Genomic DNA, 10911 nt, shown 5'->3' with positions numbered 1-10911 from the left:
AGTGAAAGAGAGAGACACGTAGAGAGAGAGAGAGAGAAAGGTAGGAGCTCAGGAGAGAAGCAAGGAAGCAAAAAAAAGAAGAAGTGCGCAATTAATAACCAATAAAGCTCTCTTGTCAAATCACAACATTAGGTGCTCTGAGGATCTGACTCTGATCTTCGATCAACAGAACAGTAGTCTAGCATCTCTCCTATTCCCTAAATAAAGTAACACAAACAGCGCAATTAAACTTCAATCTTATTAAGAAATTTTTCAAATCCATTTTTTTATTTATTTTCTTCTCTTTAAATTATTTTGGTATATATATATATATATATATATATATATATATATATATATATATATATATATATATAAATTGTATAGACAATCTATTGGTTATGAATAAGAAGTTTGGTAGTGAAAAGGTGTGCCTTTTCGTCGACAAACAGATGTATCTTTTCATCCTAAACGATGTGTTGTTTCTTCCTAATGGACATGTTGTTTCATCCTAACGGACATGTTGTTTCATCCTTGAATGGGTGTCTTTTCGTGTTGAACGAATGTGTCTTTCCGTGTCGAACGAATGTGTCTTTTCGTGTCCAACAGATGTGTTGTTTCGTCATCGTATAGGTGCCTTTTGGAACGTGACTTTACGTTGTCTATAAATAGACACTGACACCTTCATAAAATGGATCCAATTTTTCTGCACTGAAACTCTGCCGGAATTTTTCTCCTTCCGGTTTTGCATGTTCCTTTTCATACTCCGGTGTAGTTTCCTCTGACATTTTGTTGTGTTCGTTTGGGCTGTTGACTGGTAGTGCCGCCACTCTTCAGACGAAATCCGTTCTATCCTGGGAGACAAGTGTCCATCTACCTTAGGCATCAGTGAGGGGACAAATTGTCTTAAGGAGACACGTTCTGTGGGCTCGGATTTTATCCTTCTGATTTTGCATATCTGATTCATCATTTTGTCTTTCTCTAATACCTGACAAGTAAGTCTGTTTTTTTTAATTGTTTATAATTGCACAGTGATAATTCTGATCATCTACCTCCTCCTCTGCTTTATACATGGGTTCAAACCTCTCAGTTATTTAACATCACCCACTGTCTTCAATAACAATCTTAAGACAATTGAATGCCAATAAATGCATAACATTTCACACATAATAATTAATATAACAAAATATTCATGTCATAAGTATTTCTCATTTATCATACTATACCATTAAATGACATCAAATTTCACTGCATTTCTCATTGAACCAGCATCAAAATAAGCACATCAAACCAAAAGGTCATATATCAATTTTTGGTACCATGCTTATAAATATATAAAGCCATTTCACAAAAGACTTAATATAATTGGAAAGACCATCAACCATCAAACCGGATTCGTCACATGGCATGGTTGTCTTACACGAAACAATTCTTTTAGAATAAAGGCATGCATATAATTAGTCATATATATACAATCAAAGGCCACAAACCCAAAATTATATGTAGGCATTAATTCAAAAATCATAACCAATCAATGGAAACCTTTCAATTTTTCATTATGGTCCTCTGTAATTTTAATTCAAGTGCCTCAATATACAAAGCATCGATATGTTTACTTCCATGAATTTCACTCATGGTTTCAAAAATCATATATTCAACAACAATAAACTGGAAAGAAAGACCGTAACAGTGCATTAAAACTACAAAGGCTATTCAAAACCATTATGAACACGAAGATCGAGAAACCCAATGTGAAGCACTTTCACAATTCATGATTACAAAATTCAATGCAATTCATGAGTCTATGGGTATATAGCGGAACATTATCTTTCCAATAATCATGATATTACCAACCGATGCTTACGGTTCCAACCATGACATTTCGATGTTCTCAAAGAAATGGAAACTAACAGTACATCTTTCCATGCAAAATCAAAACATTAGTTGTTGTGACAAAAAACAATCGGTTATTACAAGAAACCGATACGTTCTCAAATTAAGCCGAGACATAATATAAGTATATATATTCCACGATCATGCACATTCAATTCATGAAATTCTGAAACAGTATTTACAATGATAGAATCCAACATAAAACATGATAATATATATCAAAGAAAGCATGAAACCATAACAGCAATTAGAAAAGAAACCAATTTCTATGCACGTTGTACGAAACAACGATGGAAATGTCAAAATCAAATTTATTTATTCTTTTTTTAAAAAATTCAATTAAGACAAATCTGAATGAGTTTTAAAGTTGCATGGTTACGTAACTTTTGAAATCAGACACGAAAATCAAAAATGAATATATATATATAAAATTCAAAGCCACAAATTGCAACGTTAGCAACTAAGTGCAGATCAATTGCATTGCGGTAAATTCCGATCTTCAAAAACACAGATTAATGAAATATAACGTCGCATAAGATATAATATTATATATCAATTGGAAATCTAAAGACACATATTTCCAGTCATAGAAAAGTGATACCATTCACATATTATTCATGCAAACAGAAATTATACTATGATTAATCACACAGATTAATCACACAATAAATAAAAAACAGTATATAAAACAGAAAATAAAATATACTGATCACAGGTTCAAAACACCAAAATTGTCTTAAGATTGTTAATGGAATTTCTAATTCTGTGTTGAGTGTTTGATTCTGTGTTGTTGAAATTATGTTTTTACTTTACCGTGTCTCGGTTCTGTTCGTTTTCATACTGGTTTGAATTTTTCATTTAAAAAAAAAAACGGAAAATTTGTATACACGGTTAACCCTCGGTTTGTTTTGAAACCACCACAGAAATAAAGGGATCTGTTTAATATAATACACTATATATATGTTAAATTGGTTAGCATTGGTGTATCGATTTTCGTGTCCATGCTTTTGAATAGCATTTTCAACACTGTACTCTCGATTTTTTGTACAAAGATTATTATAATATTGGTTTTTCATATTGATTTTGAAAAGTAATTTATCGATGGTCGTGCCTTCATATTGGTTTTGATATATACTACAGTACGGTTTGTGTAACAGCCCGTTGTACACCGGTATTGTTAACATTAATTATGATATTAAGTGCAGTTACAATCACAGCAGTTCATTTATAAAAATGCGAATAAACTTTTTCCTATTATTACGCGAGCATTTAAAACATAAAAGGCGTAATAATTAAAAGCTGTGACCGTAACCGTAAACTCTTGCGGAAGACTTATTTAAACTATTTTTATAACTCACATTACGTATTATAAGTTACTAAGGAGTTCCCATAAACTCACGTAGTCAGTTTCCAAACTTTACGTTTTTATCAATTCGGATATGTTTCACTCTAAATTTTTCTGCGACCAGACCGATCGCAACCAAACTCTCTTCTCAAATTATATCTTTGTCTTACTTATTTCCCTTTTCAACAAGCTATCATATGCTCAATTCGGAGCTCATTAGCTCCGGTTATCGCCGTTTGAAGTTGGATAAGCAATTAGCCAAACAACCCCAAAAACAGCTTCAAACCACTCACATTACTCGAATTACTGCACTCTATCCATTCAACCATTTGCTCTCAAATTTTTATCCTACAAACTAGACATCTCAAACTTCATTTTGATATATCACACGCTTAATTTGACTGAGAAACGAAGCGAGAATTAATTTCCCAAAACTGGTCCAGTACAGCCCCCAAGTGCAGGGCAAACAGGGCAGCTGTGTTCACAGCCCTCCCAAGGCCAGCGCCCAGCTCAGAACAATCTCATATTTTACCACAGTGTATAGGGAACTACAAGCTTCAAAATGGCGTATGGTACGTCCCTAACGGACCTCTGTGGAGGGAGCTATGTTCTCCCAAAGTTCGCCTAAAAACTGTCAATTTCCAGAAAATTCGCCAGAGTTTCCTTTGTTTTTCCAACATTTCCCAAATTTGTACAAGTGGTCTATGACCTCAAATGGTACCTAATAATTAGTGGGTGGCACACACAAGGACCAACAATTCCTTGGGGCTCTTACAACCCACAATATACAACAATTCCATATCATATACAGTAATATACATGCATGATCCATAACTCTATATATATCACATTAAAAGGTGGCTATGTGTCATAACTACAACATCCTACATCAACCTACATAAACATACTACATCACAGTGTGACAAATATATACAACAGACTCCCAAAATAAGCAGGCAACATCTATGCTCAGATCTACTCATCAACCACGGGCCTCTTGCCCCGAGAACGATCGTCAACTGCTGCGATACCTGAAATATATCCCCATAACGCGGGGTGAGAATGAATCTCAATAAACTTGGGGTTTATGGAGCAGTCTCCACCCAAGAGTCCACTTCCTGCAATAAAATATCAAGTACCAAGACATAGATAACACCATATAATCCATATTAGAATTTCTGTATCATATATCTTTTCTAATAATTCTCATTTATTCTTATAACGTACTTTCTTATTAATCTTAAGTATGTTCATGTCTTATGTATCAATAAGGCTTCCATCTTATATTCGTAATGTCGTATCATATTCAATAGCATACTCATAATGATTAGAGAACTAAAGTTTCCTCGGCTATACCTTATGTACACCGTGATCATATCCATAAATGTTTCCTCTTTTCAGAAACCACAACTTACACTTCTAAGGCTTTATTTCATTGGAGATCATATCATATTAACTTATCATAACATAAATAATATCATATGCATGCACTATATGAATGCAACTACGCAAAGTATCAATATTAACAACAATTATATCCATACGGAAACCATAATCGCCACTGATCATGGCGGAACAAAAAGGCTGAGAAAACTCATAAACCGAAAGCTTACCTGTAACCTCTTTCCTGCTGCTAACTTGTTATTTAATACGCCGTACACTTGGTTGTCTCCAAGTTGTCCGTCCACCTACTTCGTTTGATTACACTCTGTTACCGTATATATAAAAGTACCATTAAGTTCCAATGAAACATACATTACTTGAAATCCAAATAATTATATTTCATATGTTAATTTCATAACCAACTTGACAATTTTATTTCCCTTGACAGCTCATGCCATACCACATATCTACCACTTAATTTATACTTCATAAATTAAACCCTCAACTAGTTAATTAACTTACCCTTTTATAGTGGAATTTCATACACTTTAACATAGCTTCACATATCATAACCCACTTGAATCATACTTGATTATTCTAGGCAAATGCTATTAAACATTCACTTTAATTGAAACCACATAATCTATGCCCATTATTTCTTTATGGTCGAAGCCTATATATAAACATAATACACAATTCTTTTGCTGTCATGTTTAACCAATTAGCTTAATTCACATGCAACTATTCCTGACATAGAATTTCTATTAACTCGACCTTATCAACACCACATATTTTAAACCTCACATGATCGTAAAACATCTTTCAATGATCATGTATATATTTGTTCTCCAATTTTCAATAAATTTTGTATTAATCTATATCAATTTAATGATGTAGGCCGAAAACTATATATATAGGTTCTATGAATTTAACACTTTCCAATGTTTCTTAATTGATTCCTCTTCTTTTCTTTTCTTTTTATATATATATATATAATCTAACATAATTTAAATCTTAAAACAATTCCCTAAAACAATATTTAACTACTTCAATTGACTACAAGGCCAAGAGTTATTTAAAATAGGAAACGTGCATTTCTTACAACTTCTTATCATATAATTGTTTCCAATACTTACGTAGCTTGTTAAAATATCTTTGTAACCTTACTAAACCACTTCCATGTACCTAACGGATCATAGGGCTGAATTGCCTTTACTTAATTCATCATCTCTTCATAACTTGATAACATTTCCAAACACTTATTTCATCATAAAACAATCTCAACTTCATGTTTTTCACTTAGACATAAATTCAACACATGTTGTGCATCTTTTACACATATAGGTCGAACTACACAGGGCTCCAAAGCTCTTTCAATTTTTTTGATTTTAACATCACATATGGTAGTATTTCACTATTTCTTAACCATAATTCTTCATTAGTCCATAATCATTACATAATTAAAATTCATTGACTCACTTAGGAATTATGTCAAACACTTAGAGTGCACCTTAAAAATACATATGGGCTGTCCCTTGTTGGTTCCTCAAACTACCCCAAGTGCAGATTTTTCAATCAATTAACTAGAAGAATTTGTTGTCCAACGACAATAATTCATGAACAACATAAATCCCAACATATACATCATTTAACCTACATAAAAATCATAAGACTCATACATGAACTGATTTCCGCTTATGTGCAGCCCTTAAAAAAGAGATTACATACCTTAAAACACCTTCCAAGGAGCTAGAGTCATAGTCCAACCATTAGATAACACGAACAGTCCTTGTACTCTCTTTTTAACAACATTAGGTCGCAGCAATGGGGAAAGGTTTTCTCACAAACTAAGGCTTCTTTCAAGGAACTTCCACTTGGAATTTACTCTCAAGACATAACTCTACATCTTTCATGCAGATCATTTGTCCTCATTCTAAGTATTTCAAGTGACTAAAACTTGCCCTTTCTTCTCCTAATATTTCGCTGCACATAGAGAGGAAAGAACAAAATGAGCGTGGGAAGCTAAACTCCAAGTATAACACCTCACAATTTTAAATCAAGTAATTAAAATATTAAGTGAGCAGTCAAGTGATGGATTAGTGAAAATCCTAAAGATTAGGCCAAAATACAAAGAAAGGGCAAAACGGTAATTAGCCAACACGCAACCCTAGGCAGATAAAAATTGAGTAGAAGGTCTCCGATGATAAAAATAACCCTGGAAATGGATTCAGAACGAAAAATTGAGTGGACAGGCAAGTTTCAGAAAAATCAGTGAATAGTATTTTTCGCGGGTAAAAATACCGCGTTACAATTGCACCGTAAAACGTGCCAGTTGAATTTTGAGCTCTAGGTTTCAAATATGAGTTATAAATGGTTTGTTGAGTTAGGAAATATAATTTTGATGAAATTTGATGGAATTGAGTCATTTTGGGAAAAATTGATGAATAGTGATTTTTCAGTGTAAAAATACTGCGGTATAATTGTACCGATAAGCGTGAAAATTTTATCAGTATTTTTGGGAAACAAAAATATGACATGAACAAGAAAAATACGTAGGTCATGAATTTATGGTTGAAATTAGTGATTTATTTAGAGTTAAATCGCGTATGGGACCCACATGTGGTTTAAGTGACTTAAAAGTCACATTTTCATGACATTTTCTCTCTCCTCCCTCTCTTCTCTCCCGCGCGCAGCAGCCACCATGGCCAAGGATTGGTCAAGCTTTCTTCCTTCCATAACTTGGTCATTTCTACACCGAATCCAACGATTTTTGTCTTGAAACTTGTTGGAAAACACCTCCTAAACACATTGGTACCACTCTTGAACCTTGAAATCGCGTGTGTGAGGAGATCTTGCCCTATTACAGCCGCGGTTTTGAAGGTAGATTTGGTGTTCTTGGAGCTTTTAAATGCTCCAATGGTGGAGTATGCTTAGGAGGAGTCTATACCTTCCGTTTGGGTGAGTGTTCTTGCATTTTAAATGGTTGATGGTGATGATTTGATTTTGAAAACCTAAACTTTGATATGATGAATAGTGATGTTAGAGAGCTCAATTTGAAAATGTGTATTAGATGATAATGTGTTAGCATGATGTATTAGAGCTAGAAATGCGATGAAATTTATTGGTGAAAATTGATGAATTTAACTTAGAAAAATTTGATGATCATGATTTTGGACTTGTGAATTTTGGTGTTGAGACTTGTTTGATGAATTGTGGCATGATGGTATGATGATATAATAGGTTGTATGAAGGTTGGAATGATTAAAGTTGTATGGAAATTCCTTGGAATGCCATAGGTTAAAATTCGATTCTTTGAGGAAAGATTGAGGAATTGATGTTGAAAAATGAATTGGATAATGATTTGTGTAGTTATATGGTGCTTGGATGGGTTGTGTTGTGCTTGGAGAGTGTTGGAATCAATGAGAAAATTAAATTGTGTTTAGAGACCTAAATGAGCCCAGAATGAAATATTTCGCAAAACGATGCGTAAATGTCGGAAAACGGAAAAACGACGATTGAACTAGCCTCTAAACAACCTAAGGGAGTGTTATAAAATGAGAAAGAAAATTTAGGAAAATAAATCTCAAATTTACACCTACATGGCCGAACCTCCAAGGGGAAAAGGGGTGATTTGGCGATTTTCGCGTTTTGATGTAATTCGACGCGAAAATGACGAACCGACACTTGAACTGGCCTATTGACAACCTAATGAGACGTAACAAAATGAGAAAGAAAATTTAGAAAAATAAATCTCACATTTACACTACAATGGCCGAACCATCAAGGGAGGATTTTTGTGTTTTTGCGTTTTGATACTATTTGACGAGTACTGATGGATGTACGTTATTGTATAGGTTGCCGTACGTCGACCTGAATCCCGAATCTTGAATCAGTGAGTTGCCCTTGGTCCGGGACCAAGTGGATTGAGGTAAGAAATTGGTTCATTGCATGTGTAATTATAAATTAACATGTATGGGTTGAACTGAGAGTGATTGGGAATGTCCTCTGTGTAGGCATTCCGCTGTGTACCGAGTTGAGGGATAAGCTGCTGCGGAGCTTGTGGAAACACGAATTAAGGTAACCTCTTGGTACTGGGGCTTGTTCCCCTTTTCTGTTCCACCTTGCCAGTTGATGGCAACGGTAGGAAGTGTGTATGAATAGTATAGAACACATGAGCATGCATGCATTATTGCTATGGGTACTGCGGTACCGAGTCTCTGGCCAGTAGACAGTTTTTATTAGCCTTCGGGCATTTTCGGACTTCCGCTGGATAGGTCTCCAGGAGGGAGTTCCAGTTGACCGCGCGTCATGGTGTGTGATCCGGGTAGGAGCACACTAGGAATGTCTTTGGCGTTTTGGTTGGTTTGGGCATCATGGTTGTGGTTTCTGTGAACACACCTTGGATGATACCCATAGGCTTATATATGCCGAGGGCGTACGTGGAATTGGGGTTACCATCCCGTATCGTCGTATTTTGTTTTCTTTATATTCCCCATTCTCTAAATCCCTTGCTATATCCCGTTTTCAAAGTGGTTGTTGTATTCTATTGATATGCATCGAAGTGAACCATTGGGTGGAGTTTTCTCCAGAACCTCTTGGTTACTGAGATATATTCGTATATCTCACCCCGTCTCGGGGCAATTATTTCAGGAGATAGCAGTGGAGCAGGAGCGCTGGAGCGCTTCATATTTTGCATTTTGTTGGCCGTGTGGCCTAGGCTAGACTTAGGGCATGAACATGTCATTTGTATTTATTAGTAGCTTCATTAGCATTTTGTTCATGCCATTTTTCCTAAGTCTAGTAGTGATGTATTTGGTTATGTTGTCTTTTAAATTAAGTTGAAATTTTAGAAGAATGTAATTTGAAGTTTTAGTTTCAAGTTGTAAATTGTAAAGCCATATTGTAATAGTATTGATGCATGTCTAATTATGATGGAAGGGCCTTAGGCCTATTTTAGGTTATGATAATATGTATGATGGAAATATGCATGAAAAAGGTGTTAGTGATTGCAACTACTTGAGAATGACTAATATGGACTCTATGTTTAATAACTATAAACTGGATTGGGTTGTAAGTGCCCCAAGGCGTTGTTGGTCCTTGTGTGTGCCACCCATTGGATTATTACTGTATTATCATGTGTTTATTAGGTACATTTGAGGTTTAAATGATATTTTACAAATTTGGGATTATTGGAAAAACAAAGGAAACTCTGGCGAATTTTCTGTAGAATTGGCAGATTTTAGGCGAACTTTGGGAGAGCATATCTCCCTCCATAGAGGTCCCCTAGGGACGTTCCATACGCCATTTTGAAGGTTGAGATGTCCTCTACCTTGTGTCAAAATTTGAGGAAATTCTGGGTTGATCTTCGGCCTGAAATAAATAGAGAAACGCGGACTGCCCATGTGCCCCTGCACCTGAGGCAGATTCTGGACCGGATTTGGGAAATTAATTCCCGCTTCGTTTCTCCGCCAAATTAAGCGTGTGATATATCAAAATGAAGTTTTAGATGTCTAGTTTGTAGGATAAAAATTTGAGAGCAAATGGTTGAGTAGATTGAGTGCAGTAATTCGAGCAATGTGAGTGGTTTGGAGCTGTTTTTGGGGTTGTTTGGGCTAATTGCTTATCCAACTTCAAACGGCGATAACCGGAGCAAATGAGCTCCGAATTGAGCGTATGATAGCTTTTTAAAAAATGGAATTAAGTAATACAAAAATATAATCTGAGAAGAAGGGTTAGTTGCGATCGGTTTGGTCGCAGAAAAATTTAGAGTGAAACATGTTCGAATTGGTAAAAATGTAAAGTTGGAAATAGGCTAAGTGAGTTTATGGGAACTCCTTAGTAACTCATAATAAATGATGTAAGTTATAAAAATAGTTGAAATAAGTCTTCCGCAAGAGTTTACGGTTACGGTCACAGCTTTTAATTATTACGCTTTTTATGATTTAAATGCTCGCGTAATAGTCGAAAAAAATTTACTCTCGTTTTTTTTAAATGAACTGCTGTGATTGTAACTGCGCTTAATATCATAATTAATGTTAACAATACCGGTACGTAACGGGCTGTTACACCAAGGCTGTGAACTTGCTAATAGATGGGTTATAAGAAGGCTTATTTTATTTCAATCACTTATGATGTGTCAACCCTCAATAATGGGCAACGTCTGACTATGGCAAGTGAGGAGCCAACTTGCCAATTAATTTGGATACTATGATTCAAATCTTCAAACTTTGACCTTTCACCACTTAAATGGGTACCTATTGGTCTCACCAAAAATAAACCACACGGGCCATTCTAATTTTATAGCACAATGG

The 10911-nt window shown here is 35.1% G+C and overlaps 1 long non-coding RNA gene across 1 annotated transcript; it reads right to left on the bottom strand.

Annotated features, from left to right (window-relative positions):
* Window positions 1-3873: 3873 nt before the first annotated feature.
* Window positions 3874-6626, bottom strand: LOC133297428 (uncharacterized). The gene is made up of 3 exons (XR_009749635.1): window positions 6329-6626; window positions 4831-4925; window positions 3874-4248 (listed from the first exon to the last, which is right to left on the bottom strand). It is a non-coding gene; the product is annotated as an uncharacterized LOC133297428 (long non-coding RNA).
* Between the last annotated feature and the right edge of the window lie 4285 nt (window positions 6627-10911).

This window comes from Gastrolobium bilobum, unplaced genomic scaffold, assembly GCF_033153095.1.
Source record: "Gastrolobium bilobum isolate Gb01-03AN ecotype WA unplaced genomic scaffold, APGP_CSIRO_Gbil_v1 utg320680, whole genome shotgun sequence".
In the NCBI taxonomy this organism is placed as follows: domain Eukaryota; kingdom Viridiplantae; phylum Streptophyta; class Magnoliopsida; order Fabales; family Fabaceae; genus Gastrolobium; species Gastrolobium bilobum.
This window is presented reverse-complemented; position numbering and strand designations above follow the sequence as displayed.